Genomic DNA, 22,941 nt, shown 5'->3' with positions numbered 1-22,941 from the left:
CCCCTATCCCCAGGGGTAAAATATATATATATATATATATATATATATATATATATATATATATATATATATATATATATATATATATATATATATATATATATATATATTTATTATATTTATTTTATGATACTTTGTCGCTGTCTCCCGCGTTTGCGAGGTAGCGCAAGGAAACAGACGAAAGAAATGGCCCAACGCCCCCCATACACATGTATATACATACGTCCACACACGCAAATATACATACCTACACAGCTTTCCATGGTTTACCCCAGACGCTTCACATGCCTTGATTCAATCTACTGACAGCACGTCAACCCCGGTATACCACATCGATCCAATTCACTCTATTCCTTGCCCTCCTTTCACCCTCCTGCATGTTCAGGCCCCGATCACACAAAATCTTTTTCACTCCATCTTTCCACCTCCAATTTGGTCTCCCTCTTCTCCTCGTTCCCTCCACCTCCGACACATATATCCTCTTCGTCAATCTTTCCTCAATCATTCTCTTCATGTGCCCAAACCACTTCAAAACACCCTCTTCTGCTCTCTCAACAACGCTCTTTTTATTTCCACACATCTGCCTTACCCTTACGTTACTCACTCGATCAAACCACCTCACACCACACATTGTCCTCAAACATCTCATTTCCAGCACATCCATCCTCCTGCGCACAACTCTATCCATAGCCCACGCCTCGCAACCATACAACATTGTTGGAACCACTATTCCTTCAAACATAACCATTTTTGCTTTCCGAGATAATGTTCTCGACTTCCACACATTCTTCAAGGCCCCCAGAATTTTCGCCCCCTCCCCCACCCTATGATCCACTTCCGCTTCCATGGTTCCATCCGCTGCCAGATCCACTCCCAGATATCTAAAACACTTCACTTCCTCCAGTTTTTCTCCATTCAAACTCACCTCCCAGTTGACTTGACCCTCAACCCTACTGTACCTAATAACCTTGCTCTTATTCACATTTACTCTTAACTTTCTTCTTCCACACACTTTACCAAACTCAGTTACCAGCTTCTGCAGTTTCTCACATGAATCAGCCACCAGCGCTGTATCATCAGCTAACAACAACTGACTCACTTCCCAAGCTCTCACATCCCCAACAGACTTCATACTTGCCCCTCTTTCCAAAACTCTTGCATTTACCTCCCTAACAACCCCATCCATAAACAAATTAAACAACCATGGAGACATCACACACCCCTGGAGAATAACTGGAGGAAGTGAAGTGTTTTAGATATCTGTGAGTGGATCTGGCAGCGGATGGAACCATGGAAGCGGAAGTCGATCATAGGGTGGGGGAGGGGGCGAAAATCCTGGGGGCCTTGAAAAATGTGTGGAAGTCGAGAACATTATCTCGGAAAGCAAAAATGGGTATGTTTGAAGGAATAGTAGTTCCAACAATGTTGTGTGGTTGCGAGGCGTGGGCTATGGATAGAGTTGTGCGCAGGAGGATGGATGTGCTGGAAATGAGATGTTTGAGGACAATGTGTGGTGTGAGGTGGTTTGATCGAGTAAGTAACTTATGGGCAAGAGAGATGTGTGGAAATAAAAAGAGCGTGGTTCAGAGAGCAGAAGGTTGTGTTTTGAAATGGTTTGGGCACATGGAGAGAATGAGTGAGGAAAAATTGACCAAGAGGTAATATGTGTCCGAGGTGGAGGGAACGAGGAGAAGAGGGAGACCAAATTGGAGGTGGAAAGATGGAGTGAAAAAGATTTTGTGTGATCCGGGCCTGAACATGCAGGAGGGTGAAAGGAGGGCAAGGAATAGAGTGAATTGGATCGATGTGGTATGTGCGCTGGTGGCTGATTCATGTGAGAAACTGCAGAAACTGGTGACTGAGTTTGGTGAAGTGTGTGAAATAAGAAAGGTAGTAGTAAATGTGAATAAGAGCAGGTTTATTAGTTACGGTAGGGTTGACGGTCAAGTCAATTGGGAGGTAAGTTTCAATGTAGAAAAACTGGAGGAAGTGAAGTGTTTTAGATATCTGGGAGTAGATCTGGCAGCGGATGGAACCATGGAAGTGGAAGTGAATCGTAGGGTGGGGGAGGGGGCGAATATTCTGGGAGCCTTGAAGAATGTTTGGAAGTCGAGAACATTATCTCGGAAATCAAAAATGTGTATTTTTGAAGGAATAGTGTTTCCAACAATTTTGTGTGGCTGCGAAGCGTGGGTTATGGATAGAGTTCTGCGTAGGAGGGTGGATGTGCTGGAAATGAGATGTTTGAGGGCAATATGTAGTGTTAGGTGGTTGAATCGAGTAAGTAATGTAAGGGTAAGAGAGATGTGAGGAAATGGAAATAGTGTGGTTGAGAGAGCAGAAGATGCTGTTTTGAAATGGTTTGGTTACATGGATATAATGAGTGAGGAAACATTGACCAAGAGGATATATGTGTCAGAGTTGGAGGGAACGAGGAGAAGTGGGAGACCAAATTGGAGGTGGAAAGATGGAGTGAAAAAGATTTTGAGTGATCGGGGTCTAGACATGCAGGAGGGTGAAAGGCGTCCAAGGAATAGAGTGAATTGGAACGATGTGGTATACCGGGGTCGAAATACTGTCAGTGGTTTGAACCAGGGCATGCAAAGCGTCTGGGGTAAACTATGGAAAGTTGTCTGGGGCCTGGATGTGGAAAGGGACATGTTGTTTCGGTGCATTATTACATGACAGCTAGAGACTGAGTGTGAACGAATGTGGCCTTTGTTGTCTTTTCCTAGCGCTACCTCGCACACATGAGGGGGGAAGGGGTTGTTATTCCATGTGTGGCGGGGTGGCGATGGGAATAAATAGAGGCAGAAAGTATGAATTATGTATATGTGTATATATATATATGTCTGTGCGTGTATATAAATGTGTACATTGAGATGTATAGGTATATATATTTGCGTGTGTGGACGTGTATGTATATGCATGTGTATGTGGGTGGGTTGGGCCATTCTTTCGTCTTTTTCCTTGTGCTACCTCGCTAACGCGGGAGACTCCGACAAAGCAAAATAATAATAATAATAATAATAATATATATATATATATATATATATATATATATATATATATATATATATATATATATATATATATATATATATATATATTATGTTTGAAAAAATAGTGGTTCCAACAATGTTGTATGGTTGCGAGGCGTGGGCTATGGCTAGAGTTGTGCGCAGGAGGGTGGATGTGCTGGAAATGAGATGTTTGAGGACAATGTGTGGTGTTAGGTGGTTTGATCGAGTAAGTAACGTAAGGGTAAGAGAGATGTGTGGAAACAAACAGAGCGTGGTTGAGAGAGCAGAAGAGGGTGTTTTGAAATGGTTTGGGCACATGGAGAGAATGAGTGAGGAAAGATTGACCAAGATGATATATTTGTCGGAGGTGGAGGGAACGAGAAGTGGGAGACCAAATTGGAGGTGGAAAGATGGAGTGAAAAAGATTTTGTGTGATCAGGGCCTGAACATGCAGGAGGGTGAAAGGAGGGCAAGGAATAGGGTGAATTTGTTCGATGCGGTATACCGGGGTTGACGTGCTGTCAGTGGATTGAATCAGGGCATGTGAAGCGTATGTGGTAAACCATGGAAAGCTGTGTAGGTATGTATATTTGCGTGTGTGGACGTGTATGTATATACATGTGTATGGGGGTTGTTTGGGCCATTTCTTTCGTCTATTTCCTTGCGCTACCTCGCATAACGCAGGAGACAGCGAGAAAGCAAAAAAAGAAAAAAAAAAAAAAAAAAAAATATATACATATATATATATATATATATATATATATATATATATATATATATATATATATATATATATATATATATATATATATATACTTATATATATACATATATATACATATATATATATATATATATATATATATATATATATATATATATATATATATATATATATATATATATATATATATATATATATATATATATATATATATATTTTTTTTTTTTCTTTTCTTTTTTTTTTGCCTTGTCGCTGTCTCCCTTGTTTGCAACGTAGCGCAAGAAAATAGACGAAAGAAATGGCCCAACCCACCCCCATACACATGTATATACATACACGTCCACACACGCAAATATACATACCTACACAGCTTTCCATGGTTTACCCCAGACGCTTCACATGCCCTGATTCAATCCACTGACAGCACGTCAAACCCGGTATACCATATCGATCCAATTTACTCTATTCCTTGCCCTCCTTTCACCCTCCTCCATGTTCAGGCCCCGATCACACAAAATCTTTCTCACTCCATCTTTCCACCTCCAATTTGGTCTCCCACTTCTCAGTGTTCCCTCCACCTCCGACACATATATCCTCTTGGTCAATCTTCCTCACTCATTCTCTCCATGTGCCCAAACCATTTCAAAACACCCTCTTCTGCTCTCTCAACCACGCTCTTTTTATTTCCACACATCTCTCTTACCCTTACGTTACTTACTCGATCAAAGCACCTCACACCGCATATTGTCCTCAAACATCTCATTTCCAGCACATCCATCCTCCTGCGCACAACTCTATCAATAGCACACGCCTCGCAACCATACATAATTGTTGGAACCACTATTCCTTCAAACATACCCATTTTTGCTTTCCGAGATAATGTTCTCGACTTCCACACATTCTTCAAGGCTCCCAGGATTTTCGAACCCTCCCCCACCCTATGATCCACTTCCGCTTCCATGGTTCCATCCGCTGCCAGATACACTCCCAGATATCTAAGACACTTTACTTCCTCCAGTTTTCTCCATTCAAACTTACCTCCCAATTGACTTGACCCTCAACCCTACTGTACCTAATAACCTTGCTCTTATTCACATTTACTCTTAACTTTCTTCTTTTACACACTTTACCAAACTCAGTCACCAGCTTCTGCCGTTTCTCACATGAATCAGCCACCAGCGCTGTATCATCAGCGAACAACAACTGACTCACTTCCCAAGCTCTCTCATCCCCAACAGACTTCATACTTGCCCCTCTTTCCAAAACTCTTGCAATCATCTCCCTAACAACCCCATCCATAAACAAATTAAACAACCATGGAGACATCACATATATATATATATATATATATATATATATATATATATATATATATATATATATATATATATATATATATATATATATATATATATTTTTTTTTTTTTTATACTTTGTCGCTGTCTCCCGCGTTTGCGAGGTAGCGCAAGGAAACAGACGAAAGAAATGGCCCAACCCCCCCCCCATACACATGTACATACACACGTCCACACACGCAAATATACATACCTACACAGCTTTCCATGGTTTACCCCAGACGCTTCACATGCCTTGATTCAATCCACTGACAGCACGTCAACCCCTGTATACCACATCGCTCCAATTCACTCTATTCCTTGCCCTCCTTTCACCCTCCTGCATGTTCAGGCCCCGATCACACAAAATCTTTTTCACTCCATCTTTCCACCTCCAATTTGGTCTCCCTCTTCTCCTCGTTCCCTCCACCTCCGACACATATATCCTCTTGGTCAATCTTTCCTCACTCATTCTCTCCATGTGCCCAAACCATTTCAAAACACCCTCTTCTGCTCTCTCAACCACGCTCTTTTTATTTCCACACATCTCTCTTACCCTTACGTTACTTACTCGATCAAACCACCTCACACCACACATTGTCCTCAAACATCTCATTTCCAGCACATCCATCCTCCTGCGCACAACTCTATCCATAGCCCACGCCTCGCAACCATACAACATTGTTGGAACCACTATTCCTTCAAACATACCCATTTTTGCTTTCCGAGATAATGTTCTCGACTTCCACACATTTTTCAAGGCTCCCAAAATTTTCGCCCCCTCCCCCACCCTATGATCCACTTCCGCTTCCATGGTTCCATCCGCTGACAGATCCACTCCCAGATATCTAAAACACTTCACTTCCTCCAGTTTTTCTCCATTCAAACTCACCTCCCAATTGACTTGACCCTCAACCCTACTGTACCTAATAACCTTGCTCTTATTCACATTTACTCTTAACTTTCTTCTTCACACACTTTACCAAACTCAGTCACCAGCTTCTGCAGTTTCTCACATGAATCAGCCACCAGCGCTGTATCATCAGCGAACAACAACTGACTCACTTCCCAAGCTCTCTCATCCCCAACAGACTTCATACTTGCCCCTCTTTCCAGGACTCTTGCATTTACCTCCCTAACAACCCCATCCATAAACAAATTAAACAACCATGGAGACATCACACACCCCTGCCGCAAACCTACATTCACTGAGAACCAATCACTTTCCTCTCTTCCTACACGTACACATGCCTTACATCCTCGATAAAAACTTTTCACTGCTTCTAACAACTTGCCTCCCACACCATATATTCTTAATACCTTCCACAGAGCATCTCTATCAACTCTATCATATGCCTTCTCCAGATCCATAAATGCTACATACAAATCCATTTGCTTTTCTAAGTATTTCTCACATACATTCTTCAAAGCAAACACCTGATCCACACATCCTCTACCACTTCTGAAACCGCACTGCTCTTCCCCAATCTGATGCTCTGTACATGCCTTCACCCTCTCAATCAATACCCTCCCATATAATTTACCAGGAATACTCAACAAACTTATACCTCTGTAATTTGAGCACTCACTCTTATCCCCTTTGCCTTTGTACAATGGCACTATGCACGCATTCCGCCAATCCTCAGGCACCTCACCATGAGTCATACATACATTAAATAACCTTACCAACCAGTCAACAATACAGTCACCCCCTTTTTTAATAAATTCCACTGCAATACCATCCAAACCTGCTGCCTTGCCGGCTTTCATCTTCCGCAAAGCTTTTACTACCTCTTCTCTGTTTACCAAATCATTTTCCCTAACCCTCTCACTTTGCACACCACCTCGACCAAAACACCCTATATCTGCCACTCTGTCATCAGACACATTCAACAAACCTTCAAAATACTCATTCCATCTCCTTCTCACATCACCACTACTTGTTATCACCTCCCCATTTACGCCCTTCACTGAAGTTCCCATTTGCTCCCTTGTCTTACGCACCCTATTTACCTCCTTCCAGAACATCTTTTTATTCTCCCTAAAATTTACTGATATATATATATATATGTATATATATATATATATATATATATATATATATATATATATATATATATATATATATATATATATATATATATATATATATATATACATATATATAATATATATATATATATATATATATATATATATATATATATATATATATATATATATATATATATATATATATATATATATATATATATATATATATATATATATATATATATATATATATATATATATATATATATATGTTGGGGTGAAGAGGGTGGTGAGAGTAAGTGAGCTTGGGAAGGAGACTTGTGTGAGGAAGTACCAGGAGAGATTGAGTACAGAATGGAAAAAGGTGAGAACAATGGAAGTAAGGGGAGTGGGGGAGGAATGGGATGTATTTAGGGAATCAGTGATGGATTGCGCAAAAGATGCTTGTGGCATGAGAAGAGTGGGAGGTGGGTTGATTAGAAAGGGTAGTGAGTGGTGGGATGAAGAAGTAAAAGTATTAGTGAAAGAGAAGAGAGAGGCATTTGGACGATTTTTGCAGGGAAAAAATGAAATTGAGTGGGAGACGTATAAAAGAAAGAGACAGGAGGTCAAGAGAAAGGTGCAAGAGTTGAAAAAAAGGGCAAATGAGAGTTGGGGTGAGAGAGTATCATTAAATTTTAGGGAGAATAAAAAGATGTTCTGGAAGGAGGTAAATAAAGTGCGTAAGACAAGGGAGCAAATGGGAACTTCAGTGAAGGGCGCAAATGGGGAGGTGATAACAAGTAGTGGTGATGTGAGAAGGAGATGGAGTGAGTATTTTGAAGGTTTGTTGAATGTGTTTGATGATAGAGTGGCAGATATAGGGTGTTTTGGTCGAGGTGGTGTGCAAAGTGCGAGGGTTAGGGAAAATGATTTGGTAAACAGAAAAGAGGTAGTAAAAGCTTTGCGGAAGATGAAAGCCGGCAAGGCAGCAGGTTTGGATGGTATTGCAGTGGAATTTATTAAAAAAGGGGGTGACTGTATGGTTGACTGGTTGGTAAGGTTATTTAATGTATGTATGACTCATGGTGAGGTGCCTGAGGATTGGCGGAATGCGTGCATAGTGCCATTGTACAAAGGCAAAGGGGATAAGAGTGAGTGCTCAAATTACAGAGGTATAAGTTTGTTGAGTATTCCTGGCAAATTATATGGGAGGGTATTGATTGAGAGGGTGAAGGCATGTACAGAGCATCAGATTGGGGAAGAGCACTGTGGTTTCAGAAGTGGTAGAGGATGTGTGGATCAGGTGTTTGCTTTGAAGAATGTATGTGAGAAATACTTAGAAAAGCAAATGGATTTGTATGTAGCATTCATGGATCTGGAGAAGGCATATGATAGAGTTGATAGAGATGCTCTGTGGAAGGTATTAAGAATATATGGTGTGGGAGGCAAGTTGTTAGAAGCAGTGAAAAGTTTTTATCGAGGATGTAAGGCATGTGTACGTGTAGGAAGAGAGGAAAGTGATTGGTTCTCAGTGAATGTAGGTTTGCGGCAGGGGTGTGTGATGTCTCCATGGTTGTTTAATTTGTTTATGGATGGGGTTGTTAGGGAGGTGAATGCAAGAGTTTTGGAAAGAGGGGCAAGTATGAAGTCTGTTGGGGATGTGAGAGCTTGGGAAGTGAGTCAGTTGTTGTTCGCTGATGATACAGCGCTGGTGGCTGATTCATGTGAGAAACTGCAGAAGCTGGTGACTGAGTTTGGTAAAGTGTGTGAAAGAAGAAAGTTAAGAGTAAATGTGAATAAGAGCAAGGTTATTAGGTACAGTAGGGTTGTGGGTCAAGTCAATTGGGAGGTGAGTTTGAATGGAGAAAAACTGGAGGAAGTGAAGTGTTTTAGATATCTGGGAGTGGATCTGGCAGCGGATGGAAACATGGAAGCTGAAGTGGATCATAGTGTGGGGGAGGGGGCGAAAATTCTGGGAGCCTTGATGAATGTGTGGAAGTCGAGAACATTATCTCGGAAAGCAAAAATGGGTATGTTTGAAGGAATAGTGGTTCCAACAATGTTGTATGGTTGCGAGGCGTGGACTATGGATAGAGTTGTGTGCAGGAGGATGGATGTGCTGGAAATGAGATGTTTGAGGACAATGTGTGGTGTGAGGTGGTTTGATCGAGTAAGTAACGTAAGGGTAAGAGAGATGTGTGGAAATAAAAAGAGCGTGGTTGAGAGAGCAGAAGAGGGTGTTTTGAAATGGTTTGGTCACATGGAGAGAATGATTGAGGAAAGATTGACCAAGAGGATATATGTGTCGGAGGTGGAGGGAACGAGGAGAAGAGGGAGAGCAAATTGGAGGTGGAAAGATGGAGTGAAAAAGATTTTGTGTGATCGGGGCCTGAACATGCAGGAGGGTGAAAGGAGGGCAAGGAATAGAGTGAATTGGAGCGATGTGGTATACCGGGGTTGACGTGCTGTCAGTGGATTGAATCAAGGCATGTGAAGCGTCTTTGGTAAACCATGGAAAGCTGTGTAGGTATGTATATTTGCGTGTGTGGACGTATGTATATAAATGTGTATATGGGTGGGTTGGGCCATTTCTTTCGTCTGTTTCCTTGCGCTACCTCGCAAACGCGGGAGACAGCGACAAAGCAAAAAAAAGAAAAAAAAAAAATATGTATATATATATATATATATATATATATATATATATATATATATATATATATATATATATATATATATATATATATATATATATATATATATATGTATATATATCTATATACCAATGTGTCCACAGCGGAAATTAAACACGATAAAATCCCAGGTACAATTTCGTGTAATAATCATATAATCAGGGGGGACACAAAAGAGAAATATAACAGTCAGTTGATATATATCGAGGAGACGAAGCTACGACGCCATTTGATAAACATTTGATTGTCTAAAACATAAAATGAGCGTTAATAAAATTATCATTTTACAATCTTTATCAACAGTACAGTTATATAATTTGTATTGACCATCACTAATATTAAGACTATAATTCTTTGTGTATTTAATGATAGAAGATTCAGTGATATTTCGCTTGGTAATAGATTTTCTCACATGAATAAGCCATCATCGATGTATCATCAGCGAACAACAACTGAATCACTTCCCAAGCTCTTTCATCCACAACAGATTGCATACTTGCCCCTCTTTCCAAAACTTTTGCATTCACCTCCTTAACAACCCCATCCATAAACAAATTAAACAACCATGGAGACATTACACACCCCTGCCGCAAACCTACTTTCACTGAGAACCAATCACTTTCCTCTCTTCCTACACGTACATATGCCTTATATCCTCGAGAAAAACTTTTCACTGCTTCTAACAACTTGCTTCCCACAACATATAATGTAAATAGCTTCCTCAGAGCATCTCTATCAACTCTATCATATGCCTTCTAAAGATCCAAAAATGCTACATACAAATCCATTTGCTTTTCTAAGTATTTCTCACATACATTCGTCAAAGGAAACACCTGCTCCACACATCCTCTACCACTTCTGAAACCACACTGTTCTTCCAAAATCTGATGCTCTGTACATGCCTTCACCCTCTCAATCAAAACCCTCAACAAACTAATACCTCTACAATTTGAGCACTCACTCTTATCTCCTTTGACTCTGTACAGTGGCACTATGCAACATTCCGCCAATCCTCAGGCACCTCACCATGAATCATACATACATTAGATAACCTTACCAACCAGTCAACAATACAGTCACCCCTTCTTTTAAAAAATTCTACTGTAGTACCATTCAAACCCACTGCCTTGCCGGATTTCATCTTCCGCAAAACTTTTGCTACCTCTTCCCTATTTACCAAATCCTTTTCCTTAACACTCTCACTTTGCATACCTCCTCGACCAAAACAACCTATATCTGCCACTCTATCATCAAACACATTCAACAAACCTTCAAAATGTTCACTCCATCTCCTTCTCACATCCCCACTACTTCTTATCACCTCCCCATTAGCCCCCTTTACTGAAGTTCCTATTTGCTCCCTTGTCTTACGCACTTTATTTACCTCCTTCCAAAACATCTTTTTATTCTTCCTAATATTTAATGATACTCTCTCACCCCAACTCTCATTTGCCCTCTTATTCACCTCTTGTATCTTTCTCTTGACCTCCTGCCTCTTTCTTTTATACATATCCCAATCATTTGCATTTTTTCCCTGTGCAAATCGTGCAAATGCCTCTCTCTTCTCTTTCACTAATAATCTTACTTTTTCATCCCACCACTCACTACCCTTTCTAATCTGCTCACCTCCCACGCTTCTCATGCTACAAGCACCTTTTGCGCAAGCCATCACTGCTTCCCTAAATACATTTCATTCCTCCCCCAATCCACTTACCTCCTTTGTTCTCAACTTTTCCATTCTGTACTCAGTCTCTCCTGGTACTTCCTCACACAAGTCTCCTTCCCAAGCTCACTTACTCTTACCACTCTCTTAACCCCAATATTCTCTCTTCTTTTTGAAAACCCATATAAATCTTCACCTTCGCCTCCAAAAGATAATGATCAGACATCCCTCTAGTTGCACCTCTCAGCACATTAACATCCAAAAGTCTCTTTCGCGCGCCTATCAATTATCACGTAATCCAATAACGCTCTCTGGCCATCCCTCATACTTATATACGTATACTTATGTATATCTCGCTTTTTAAACCAGGTATTCCTAATCACCAGTCCTTTTTCAGCACATAAATCTACAAGCTCTTCATCATTTCCATTTACAACACTGAACACCACATGTATACCAATCATTCCCTCAATTGCCACATTACTCACCTTTCCATTCAAATCACCCATCACTATAACCCGGTCTCGTGCATCAAAACCACTAACACACTCATTCACCTGCTCCCAAAACACTGGCCTCTCATGATCGTTCTTCTCATGCCCAGGTGCATAAGCACAAATAATCACCCATCTCTCTCCATCAACTTTCAGTTTTATCCATATCAATCTAGAATTTACTTTCTTACACTCCATCACATATTCCCACCACCCGTGTTTCATGAGTACTGCTACTCCTTCCCGTTGCACTTGTCCACTCACTAACCCCTGACTTTACTCCCAAAACATTCCCAAACCACTCTTCCCCTTTACCATTGAGCTTCCTTTCACTCAGAGCCAAGACATCCAGGTTCCTTTCCTCAAACATGCTACCTATCTCTCCTTTTTTCTCATCTTAGTTACATACACACATATTTAGACACCCCAATCTGAGCCTTCAAGGAAGATGAGCAATGTCCGCGTGACTCATTCTTCTTTTTCACCTTTTAGAAAGTTAAGATACAAGGAGGGAAGGGTTTCTAGCCCACCGTTCCCGTCTCCTTTAGTCGCCTTCTACGACACGTGAGGAATGCGTGGGAAATAATCTTTCTCCCCTATCCCCAGGATGTATATATATATATATATATATATATATATATATATATATATATATATATATATATATATATATATATATATATATATATATATATTTTTTTTTTCTTTTTTTTTGCTTTGTCGCTGTCTCCCGCGTTTGCGAGGTAGCGCAAGGAAACAGACGAAAGAAATGGCCCAACCCACCCTCATACACATGTATATACATACGTCCACACACGCAAATATACATACCTACACAGCTTTCCATGGTTTACCCCAGACGCCTCACATGCCCCGATTCAATCCACTGACAGCACGTCAACCCCGGTATATCACATCGCTCCAATTCACTATATTCCTTGCCCTCCTTTCACCCTCCTCCATGTTCAGGCCCCGATCACACAAAATCTTTTTCACTCCATCTTTCCACCTCCAATTTGCTCTCCCTCTTCTCCTCGTTCCCTCCACCTCCGACACATATATCCTCTTGGTCAATCTTTCCTCACTCATTCTCTCCATGTGCCCAAACCATTTCAAAACACCCTCTTCTGCTCTCTCAACCACGCTCTTTTTATTTCCACACATCTCTCTTACCCTTACGTTACTTACTCGATCAAACCACCTCACACAACACATTGTCCTCAAACATCTCATTTCCAGCACATCCATCCTCCTGCGCACAACTCTATCCATAGCCCACGCCTCGCAACCATACAACATTGTTGGAACCACTATTCCTTCTAACATACCCATTTTTGCTTTCCGAGATAATGTTCTCGACTTCCACACATTCTTCAAGGCACCCAGAATTTTCGCCCCCTCCCCACCCTATGATCCACTTCCGCTTCCATGGTTCCATCCGCTGTCAGATCCACTCCCAGATATCTAAAACACATCACTTCCTCCAGTTTTTCTCCATTCAAACTCACCTCCCAATTGACTTGACCCTCAACCCTACTGTACCTAATAACCTTGCTCTTATTCACATTTACTCTTAACTTTCTTCTTTCACACACTTTACCAAACTCAGTCACCAGCTTCTGCAGTTTCTCACATGAATCAGCCACCAGCGCTGTATCATCAGCGAACAACAACTGACTCACTTCCCAAGCTCTCTCATCCCCAACAGACTTCATACTTGCCCCTCTTTCCAAAACTCCTGCATTCACCTCCCTAACAACCCCATCCATAAACAAATTAAACAACCATGGAGACATCACACACCCCTGCCGCAAACCTACATTCACTGAGAACCAATCACTTTCCTCTCTTCCTACACGTACTCATGCCTTACATCCTTTATATATATATATATATATATATATATATATATATATATATATATATATATATATATATATATATTTCTTTTCTTTCTTTCAAACTATTCGCCATTTCCCGCATTAGCGAGGTAGCGTTAAGAACAGAGGACTGGGCCTTTGAGGGAATACCCTCACCTGGCCCAATTCTCTGTTCCTTCTTTTTGGAAAAAAAAAAAATATATATATATATATATATATATATATATATATATATATATATAAATGTATATATATACATATATATATATATATATATATATATATATATATATATATATATATTTTTTTTTCTTTTTTTTTTTTTTTTGCCGCTGTCTCCCGCGTTTGCGAGGTAGCGCAAGGAAACAGACGAAAGAAATGGCCCAACCCACCCCCATACACATATATATACATACGTCTACACACGCAAATATACATACCTACACAGCTTTCCATGGTTTACCCCAGTCGCTTCACATGCATTGATTCAATCCACTGACAGCACGTCAACCCCGGTATACCACATCGCTCCAATTCACTCTATTCCTTGCCCTCCTTTCACCCTCCTGCATGTTCAGGCCCCGTTCACACAAAATCTTTTTCACTCCATCTTTCCACCTCCAATTTGGTCTCCCTCTTCTCCTCGTTCCCTCCACCTCCGACACATATATTCTCTTGGTCAATCTTTCCTCACTCATTCTCTCCATGTGCCCGAACCATTTCAAAACACCCTCTTCTGCTCTCTCAAAAACGCTCTTTTTATTTCCACACATCTCTCTTACCCTTACGTTACTTACTCGATCAAACCACCTCACACAACACATTGTCCTCAAACATCTCATTTCCAGCACATCCATCCTCCTGCGCACAACTCTATCCATAGCCCACGCCTCGCAACCATACCACATTGTTGGAACCACTATTCCTTCAAACATACCCATTTTTGCTTTCCGAGATAATGTTCTCGACTTCCACACATTCTTCAAGGATCCCAGAATTTTCGCCCCCTCCCCCACCCTATGATCCACTTCCGCTTCCATGGTTCCATCCGCTGCCAGATCCACTCCCAGATATCTAAAACACTTCACTTCCTCCAGTTTTTCTCCATTCAAACTCACTTCCCAATTGCCTTGACCCTCAACCCTACTGTACCTAATAACCTTGCTCTTATTCACATTTACTCTTAACTTTTTTCTTTCACACACTTTACCAAACTCAGTCACCAGCTTCTGCAGTTTCTCACATGAATCAGCCACCAGCGCTGTATCATCAGCGAACAACAACTGACTCACTTCCCAAGCTCTCTCATCCCCAACAGACTTCATACTTGCCCCTCTTTCCAAAACTCTTGCATTCACGTCCCTAACAACCCCATCCATAAACAAATTAAACAACCATGGAGACATCACACACCCCTGCCGCAAACCTACATTCACTGAGAACCAATCACTTTCCTCTCTTCCTACACGTACACATGCCTTACATCCTCGATAAAAACTTTTCACTGCTTCTAACAACTTGCCTCCCACACCATATATTCTTAATAACTTCCACAGAGCATCTCTATCAACTCTATCATATGCCTTCTCCAGATCCATAAATGCTACATAAAAATCCATTTGCTTTTCTAAGTATTTCTCACATACATTCTTCAAAGCAAACCCCTGATCCATACATCCTCTACCACTTCTGAAACCACACTGCTCTTCCCCAATCTGATGCTCTGTACATGCCTTCACCCGCTCAATCAATACCCTCCCATATAATTTACCAGGAATACTCAACAAACTTATACCTCTGTAATTTGAGCACTCACTCTTATCCCCTTTGCCTTTGTACAATATATATATATATGTATATATATATATATATATATATATATATATATATATATATATATATATATATATATATATATATATATATATATATATATATATATATATATATATATATATATATATATATATTATCCCTGGGGATAGGGGATTAAGAATACTTCCCACGTATTCCCTGCGTGTCGTAGAAGGCGACTAAAAGGGGAGGGAGCGGGGGGCTGGAAATCCTCCCCTCTCGTTTTTTTTTTTTTTTTTTTTTTTTTTTTTTCCAAAAGAAGGAACAGAGAATTGGGCCAGGTGAGGGTATTCCCTCAAAGGCCCAGTCCTCTGTTCTTAATGCTACCTCGCTAATGCGGGAAATGGCGAATAGTTTAAAAGAAAGAAAAGAATATATATATATATATATATATATATATATATATATATATATATATATATATATATATATATATATATATATATATATATAAATATATATATACATATATATATATATATATATATATATATATATATATATATATATATATATATATATATATATATATATTTATTTATCTATGTATTTTATTTTGCTTTGTCGCTGTTTCCCGCATTAGCGAGATAGCGCAAGGAAACATTCGAAAGAATGGCCCAACCCGCCCACATACACATGTATATACACACACGTCCACACACGCCAAATATACATACCTATATATCTCAACGTACACATATATATATAAACACACAGACATATACTTATATACACATGAACCTAATTCATACTTTCTGCCTTTATTTAATCACATCGCCACCTCGCCACACATGGTATATCAACCCCCTCCCCCATCATGTGTGCGAAGAAGCGCTAGGGAAAGACAACAAAGGCCATATTCCTTCACACTCAGTCTCTAGCTGTCATGTAATAATGCACCGAAACTACAGCTCCCTTTCCACATCCAGGCCCCACACAACTTTCCAAGGATTACCCCAGACACTTCACATGCGCTGCTTCAATACATTGATAGAACGTCGACCAAGGTATACCACATCGTTCCAATTCACTCTATTCCTTGCACGCCTTTCACCCTCCTGCATGTTTACGCCAGGATCACTCAAAATCTTTTTCACTCCATCTTTCCACCTCCAATTTGGTCTCCAACTTCTCGTTCCCTCCACCTCTGACACATATATTCTTCTGGTCAATCTTTCCTCACTCATTCTCTCCATGTGACCAAACCATTTCAAAACACCCTCTTCTGCTCTCTCAACCACACTCTTTTTATTTCCACACATCTCTCTTACCCTTACATTACTTACTCCATCAAACCAACTCACACTACAAATTGTCCTCAAACATCTCATTTCCAGCACATCCACCCTCCTACGCACAACTCTATCTATAGCCCACGCCTCGCAGCCATACAACATTGTTGTAACCACTATTCCTTCAAACATACTCATTTTTGCTTTCCGAAGTAATGTTTTCGACTTCCAAACATTCTTCAAGGCTCCCAGAATTTTTATCCCCTCCCCCACCCTATGATTCTCCTCCGCTTCCATGGTTCCATCCGCTGCCAGATCCACTCACAGATATCTAAAACACTTTACTTCCTCCAGTTTTTCTCCATTCAAACCTCCAGGTTGACTTAATTATCAACCATACTGTGCCTGAAAACATTGCTCATATTCGCATTTACTCTTAACTTTCTTCTTTCACACACTTTACCAAACTCAGTCACCAACTTCTGCAGTTTCTCACACGAATCAGCCACCAGCGCTGTCTCATCAGCGAACAACAACTGACTCACTTCCCAAGCTCTCTCATCCACAACAGACTGCATACTTGCGCCTCTTTCCAAAACACTTGCATTCACCTCCCTAACAACACCATCCATAAACAAATTAAACAACCATGCAGACATCAAACACCCCTGCCGCAAACCTACATTCATTGAGAACCAATCACTTTCCCCTCTTCCTACACGTACACGTGACTTTCATCATCGATAAAACTTTTCACTGCTTCTAACAGCTTGCCTACCACACCATATATATTTAATACCTTCCACAGAGCATCTCTATCAACTCTATCATATGCCTTCTCCAGATCCATAAATGCTACATACAAATCCATTTGCTTTTCTAAGTATTTCTCACATATATTCTTCAAAGCAAACACCTGATCCACACATCCTCTACCACTTCTGAAACCACACTGCTCTTCCCCAATCTGATGCTCTGTACATGCCTTCACCCTCTCAATAAATACCCTCCGTTATGATTTACCAGGAATACTCAACGAACTTATACCTCTGTAATTTGAGCACTAACTCTTATCCCATTTGCCTTTGCACAATGGCACTATGCAAGCATTCCGCCAATCCTCAGGCACCTCACCATGAATCATACATACATTAAATAACCTTACCAACCAGTCAACTATACAGTTACCCCCTTTTTTAATAAATTCCACTGCAGTACCATCCAAACCTACTGCCTTGGCGGATTTCATCTTCCGCAAAGCTTTTACTACCTCTTCTCGGTTTACCAAATCATTTTCCTTAACCCTCTCACTTTGCACACCACATCGACCAAAACATCCTATATCTGCCGCTCTATCATCAAACACATTCAACAAACCTTCAAAATACTCACTCCATCTCCTTCCTACATCAACACTGCTTTTTATCACCTCCCCATTGGCCCCCTTCACTGAAGTTCACATTTGCTCCCTTGTCTCACGCACTTTATTTACCTCCTTCCAAAACATCTTTCTATTATCCATAAAATTTAATGATACTCTCTCACCCTAACTCCCATTTGCCCTCTTTTTCACCTCTTGTACCTTTCTCTTGACCTCCTGCCTCTTTTTTTATACATCTCCCACTCATTTGCATTTTTTCCCTGCATAAATCGTCCAAATGCCTCTCTCTTCTCTTTCACTAATATTCTTACTTCTTCACCCATCACTCACTACGCTTTCTAATCAACCCACCTCCCACTCTTCTCATGCCACAAGCATCTTTTGCGCACTCCATCACTGCTTCCCTTAATACATCCCATTCGTCCCTCACTCCCCTTGCCTCGTTTATTCTCACCTTTTTCCATTCTGTACGCAGTCTCTCCTGGTACTTCCTCACACAAGTCTCCTTCCCAAGGTTACTTACCCTCACCACTCTCTTCACCCTACATTCTCTCTTCTTTTCTGAAAACCCCTAAAAATCTTCACCTTCGCCTCCACAAGATAATGATCAGACATCCCTCCAGTTGCACCTCTCAGCACATTAACATCCAAAAGTCTCTCTTTCGCGCGCCTATCATTTAACACGTAATCCAATAACGCTCTCTGGCCATCTCTCCTACTGACATACGTATACTTATGTATATCTCGGTTTTTAAACCAGGTATTCCCAATCACCAGTCCTTTTTCAGCACATAAATCTACAAGCTCTTCACCATTTCCATTTACAACACTGAACACCCCATGTATACCAATTATTCCCTCAACTGCCACATCACTTACCCTTACATTGAAATCACCCATCACTATAATCCGCTCTTGTGCATCAAAACTACTAACACACTCATTCAGCTGTTCCCAAAACACTTGCCTCTTATTATCTTTCTTCTCATGCCCTGGTGCATATGCACCAATAATCACCCATCTCTCTCCATCGACTTTCAGTTTTACCCATATTAATCGAGAATTTACTTTCTTACACTCTATCACATACTCCCACACTTCCTGTTGCAGGAGTAGTGCTACTCCTTCAGTTGCTCTTGTCCTCTCACTAACCCCTGGCTTTACTTTCTCACATGAATCAGCCACCAGCGATGATCATCAGCGAACAACAACTGACTCACTTCCCAAACTCCCTCATCCCCAAGAGACTTCATACTTGCCCCTCTTTCCAAAACTCTTGCATTCACCTCCCTAACAACCCCATCCATAAACAAATTAAACAACCATGCAGACATCACACACCTCTGCCGCAAAGCCTACATTCACTGAGAACCAATCACTTTCCTCTCTTCCTACACGTAAACATGCCTTACATCCTCGATAAAAACTTTTCACTGCTTCTAACAACTTGCCTCCCACACCATATATTATTGATACCTTCCACAGATCATCTCTATCAACTCTGTCATATGCCTTCTCCAGATCCATAAATGCTACATACAAATCCATTTGCTTTTCTAAGTATTTCTCACATACATTCTTCAAAGCAAACACCTGATCCACACATCCTCTACCACTTCTGAAACCACACTGCTCTTCCCCAATCTGATGCTCTGTACATGCCTTCACCCTCTCAATCAATACCCTCCCATATAATTTACCAGGAATGCTCAACAAACTTAAACCTCTGTAATTTGAGCACTCACTCTTATCCCCTTTGCCTTTGTACAATGGCACTATGCACGCATTCCGCCAATCCTCAGGCACCTCACCATGAGTCATACATACATTAAATAACCTTACCAACAAGTCAATAATACAGTCACCCCCTTTTTTAATAAATTCCACTGTAATACCATCAATACCTGCTGCCTTGCCGGCTTTCATCTTCAGCAAAGCTTTTACTACCTCTTCTCTGTTTACCAAATCATTTTCCCTAACCCTCTCACTTTGCACACCACCTCGACCAAAACACCCTATATCTGCCACTGTATCATCAAACACATTCAACAAACCTTCAAAATACTCACTCCATCTCCTTCTCACATCACCACTACTTGTTATCACCTCCCCATTTGCGCCCTTCACTGAAGTTCCCATTTGCTCCCTTGTCTTACGCACTTTATTTACCTCCTTCCAGAACATCTTTTTATTCTCCCTAAAATTTAATGATACTCTCTCACCCCAACCCTCATTTGCCCTCTTTTTCACCTCTTGCACCATTCTCTTGACCTCCTGTCTCTTTCTTTTATACATCTCCCACTCAATTGCATTTTTTCCCTGCAAAAATCGTCCAAATGCCTCTCTCTTCTCTTTCACTAATAATCTTACTTCTTCATCCCACCACTCACTACCCTTTCTAATCAACCCACCTCCCACTCTTCTCATGCCACAAGCACCTTTTGCGCAATCCATCACTGATTCCCTAAATACATCCCATTCCTCCCCCACTCCCCTTACTCCCATTGTTCTCACCTTTTTCCATCTTGTACTCAGTCTCTCCTGGTACTTCCTCACACAGGTCTCCTTCCCAAGCTCACTTACTCTCACCACCCTCTTCACCCCAACATTCACTCTTCTTTTCTGAAAACATATACAAATCTTCACCTTAGCCTCCACAAGATAATGATCAGACATCCCTCCAGTTGCACGTCTCAGCACATTAACATCCAAAAGTCTCTCTTTCGCGCGCCTGTCAATTAACACGTAATCCAATAACGCTCTCTGACCATCTCTCCTACTTACATACATATAATTATGTATATGTATGTTGTAAGATCGTGAAGTGTCGTGTCATAACAGCTACTTCCTAGAGTTTTTCTAGAGTGTACAAATGTGTTTCAAGTTAGACTGCGAAGCAAATTAGTGTCTCGAAAGACAGGGGATCAGTAACAACTTTATAGGTAAAGATATACAGCCTGTGAATCTTGCCACGGTCATGTATCATCTCATGGTCGTCCTACAGCAGAAATCGAAGCGACAACAGAAACACAGCCCTCAAGCCCTGAACATGTGGTACGCCTGGCTATGTTGCATGCCTGTGTTCATCACTGGACTCCAGCCATTCTGAAGAATGGCTGCTCTCAACCATGGTCACAGCTTAAGCGTCGAGTCATGAGAAGAGCCATCATAATGGAGTTGCACGGACTGTGATCCTTAATGTGGTTACAGGAATGTTCTTTCGCCCACCAGTGATGCTACTACGTTTGTGAATCAAGAACCATTGCAACACAAACCTCGCCAGGTGGTAGAGTGTCCCGCAGTGTATCGAGACAGACTTCCCCAGAACTTTTTAAAAAAGAAGTAAATGTTTATATTTGTGTTACTGGAGTGATAGTTTTCATACATGGTGCTTTGACAAGAAAATAGTGAAATTGGAGAAAATGTAGCTTAGACATTGAAGCTTATTGATACAGTGGTTGAATTGATGAGAACTACTATTGACGTTTCTGTAAATGAATTATACATTTCCCGTTTCCATAGCCAGAGGTTGAACCATTATGTGACATTCATTTTTTCATTTCATTTCAAGCTAGAAGTTTCAGTTTTCAAAATTATTTCTTACATTTTTCATATGTATATATATGTATATGTGTGTGTGTGTGTATATGTGCGTATGTATGTGTATGTATGTATATATATATATATATATATATATATATATATATATATATATATATATATATATATTATACCTGGGGATAGGAGTGAAAGAATACTTCCCCCGCATTCCTCATGTGTCGTAGAAGGCGACTAGAGAGGACGGGAGCGTGGGGCCAGAAATCCTCCCCTCCTTGTATTTCTTTTAACTTTCTAAAATGGGAAACAGAAGAAGGAGTCACGCGGGAGTGTTCATCCTCCTCGAGGGCTCAGACTGGGGTGTCTAAATGTGTGTGGATGTAACCAAGATGTGAAAAAGGGAGAGATAGATAGTATGTTTGAGGAAAGGAACCTGGATGTTTTGGCTCTGAGTGAAACGAAGCTCAAGGGTAAAGGGGAAGAGTGGTTTGGGAATTTCTTGGGAGTAAAGTCAGGGGTTAGTGAGAGGACAAGAGCAAGGGAAGGAGTAGCAGTACTCCTGAAACAGGAGTTGTGGGAGTATGCGATAGAATGTAAGAAAGTAAATTCTCGATTGATATGGGTAAAACTGAAAGTTGATGGAGAGAGATGGGTGATTATTGGTGCATATGCACCTGGGCATGAGAAGAAAGATCATATATATATATATATATATATATATATATATATATATATATATATATATATATATATATATATATATATATATATATATATATATATATATATATATGTATATATATATATATATATATATATATATATATATATATATATATATATATATATATATATATATATATATATATATATACATATATATATATATACATATATATATATATATATATATATATATATATATATATATATATATATATATATATATATATAAATATTTCTTTATTTATTTATTTTGCTTTGTCGCTGTCTCCCGCGTTAGCGAGGTAGCGCAAGGAAACAGACGAAAGAATGGCACAAACCGCCCACATATACATGTATATACATACACGTCCACACACGCAAATATAC

This window comes from Panulirus ornatus, chromosome 4 (assembly GCF_036320965.1).
Source record: "Panulirus ornatus isolate Po-2019 chromosome 4, ASM3632096v1, whole genome shotgun sequence".
In the NCBI taxonomy this organism is placed as follows: Eukaryota; Metazoa; Arthropoda; class Malacostraca; order Decapoda; family Palinuridae; genus Panulirus; species Panulirus ornatus.
Note: the sequence above shows the minus strand (reverse complement) of the source record.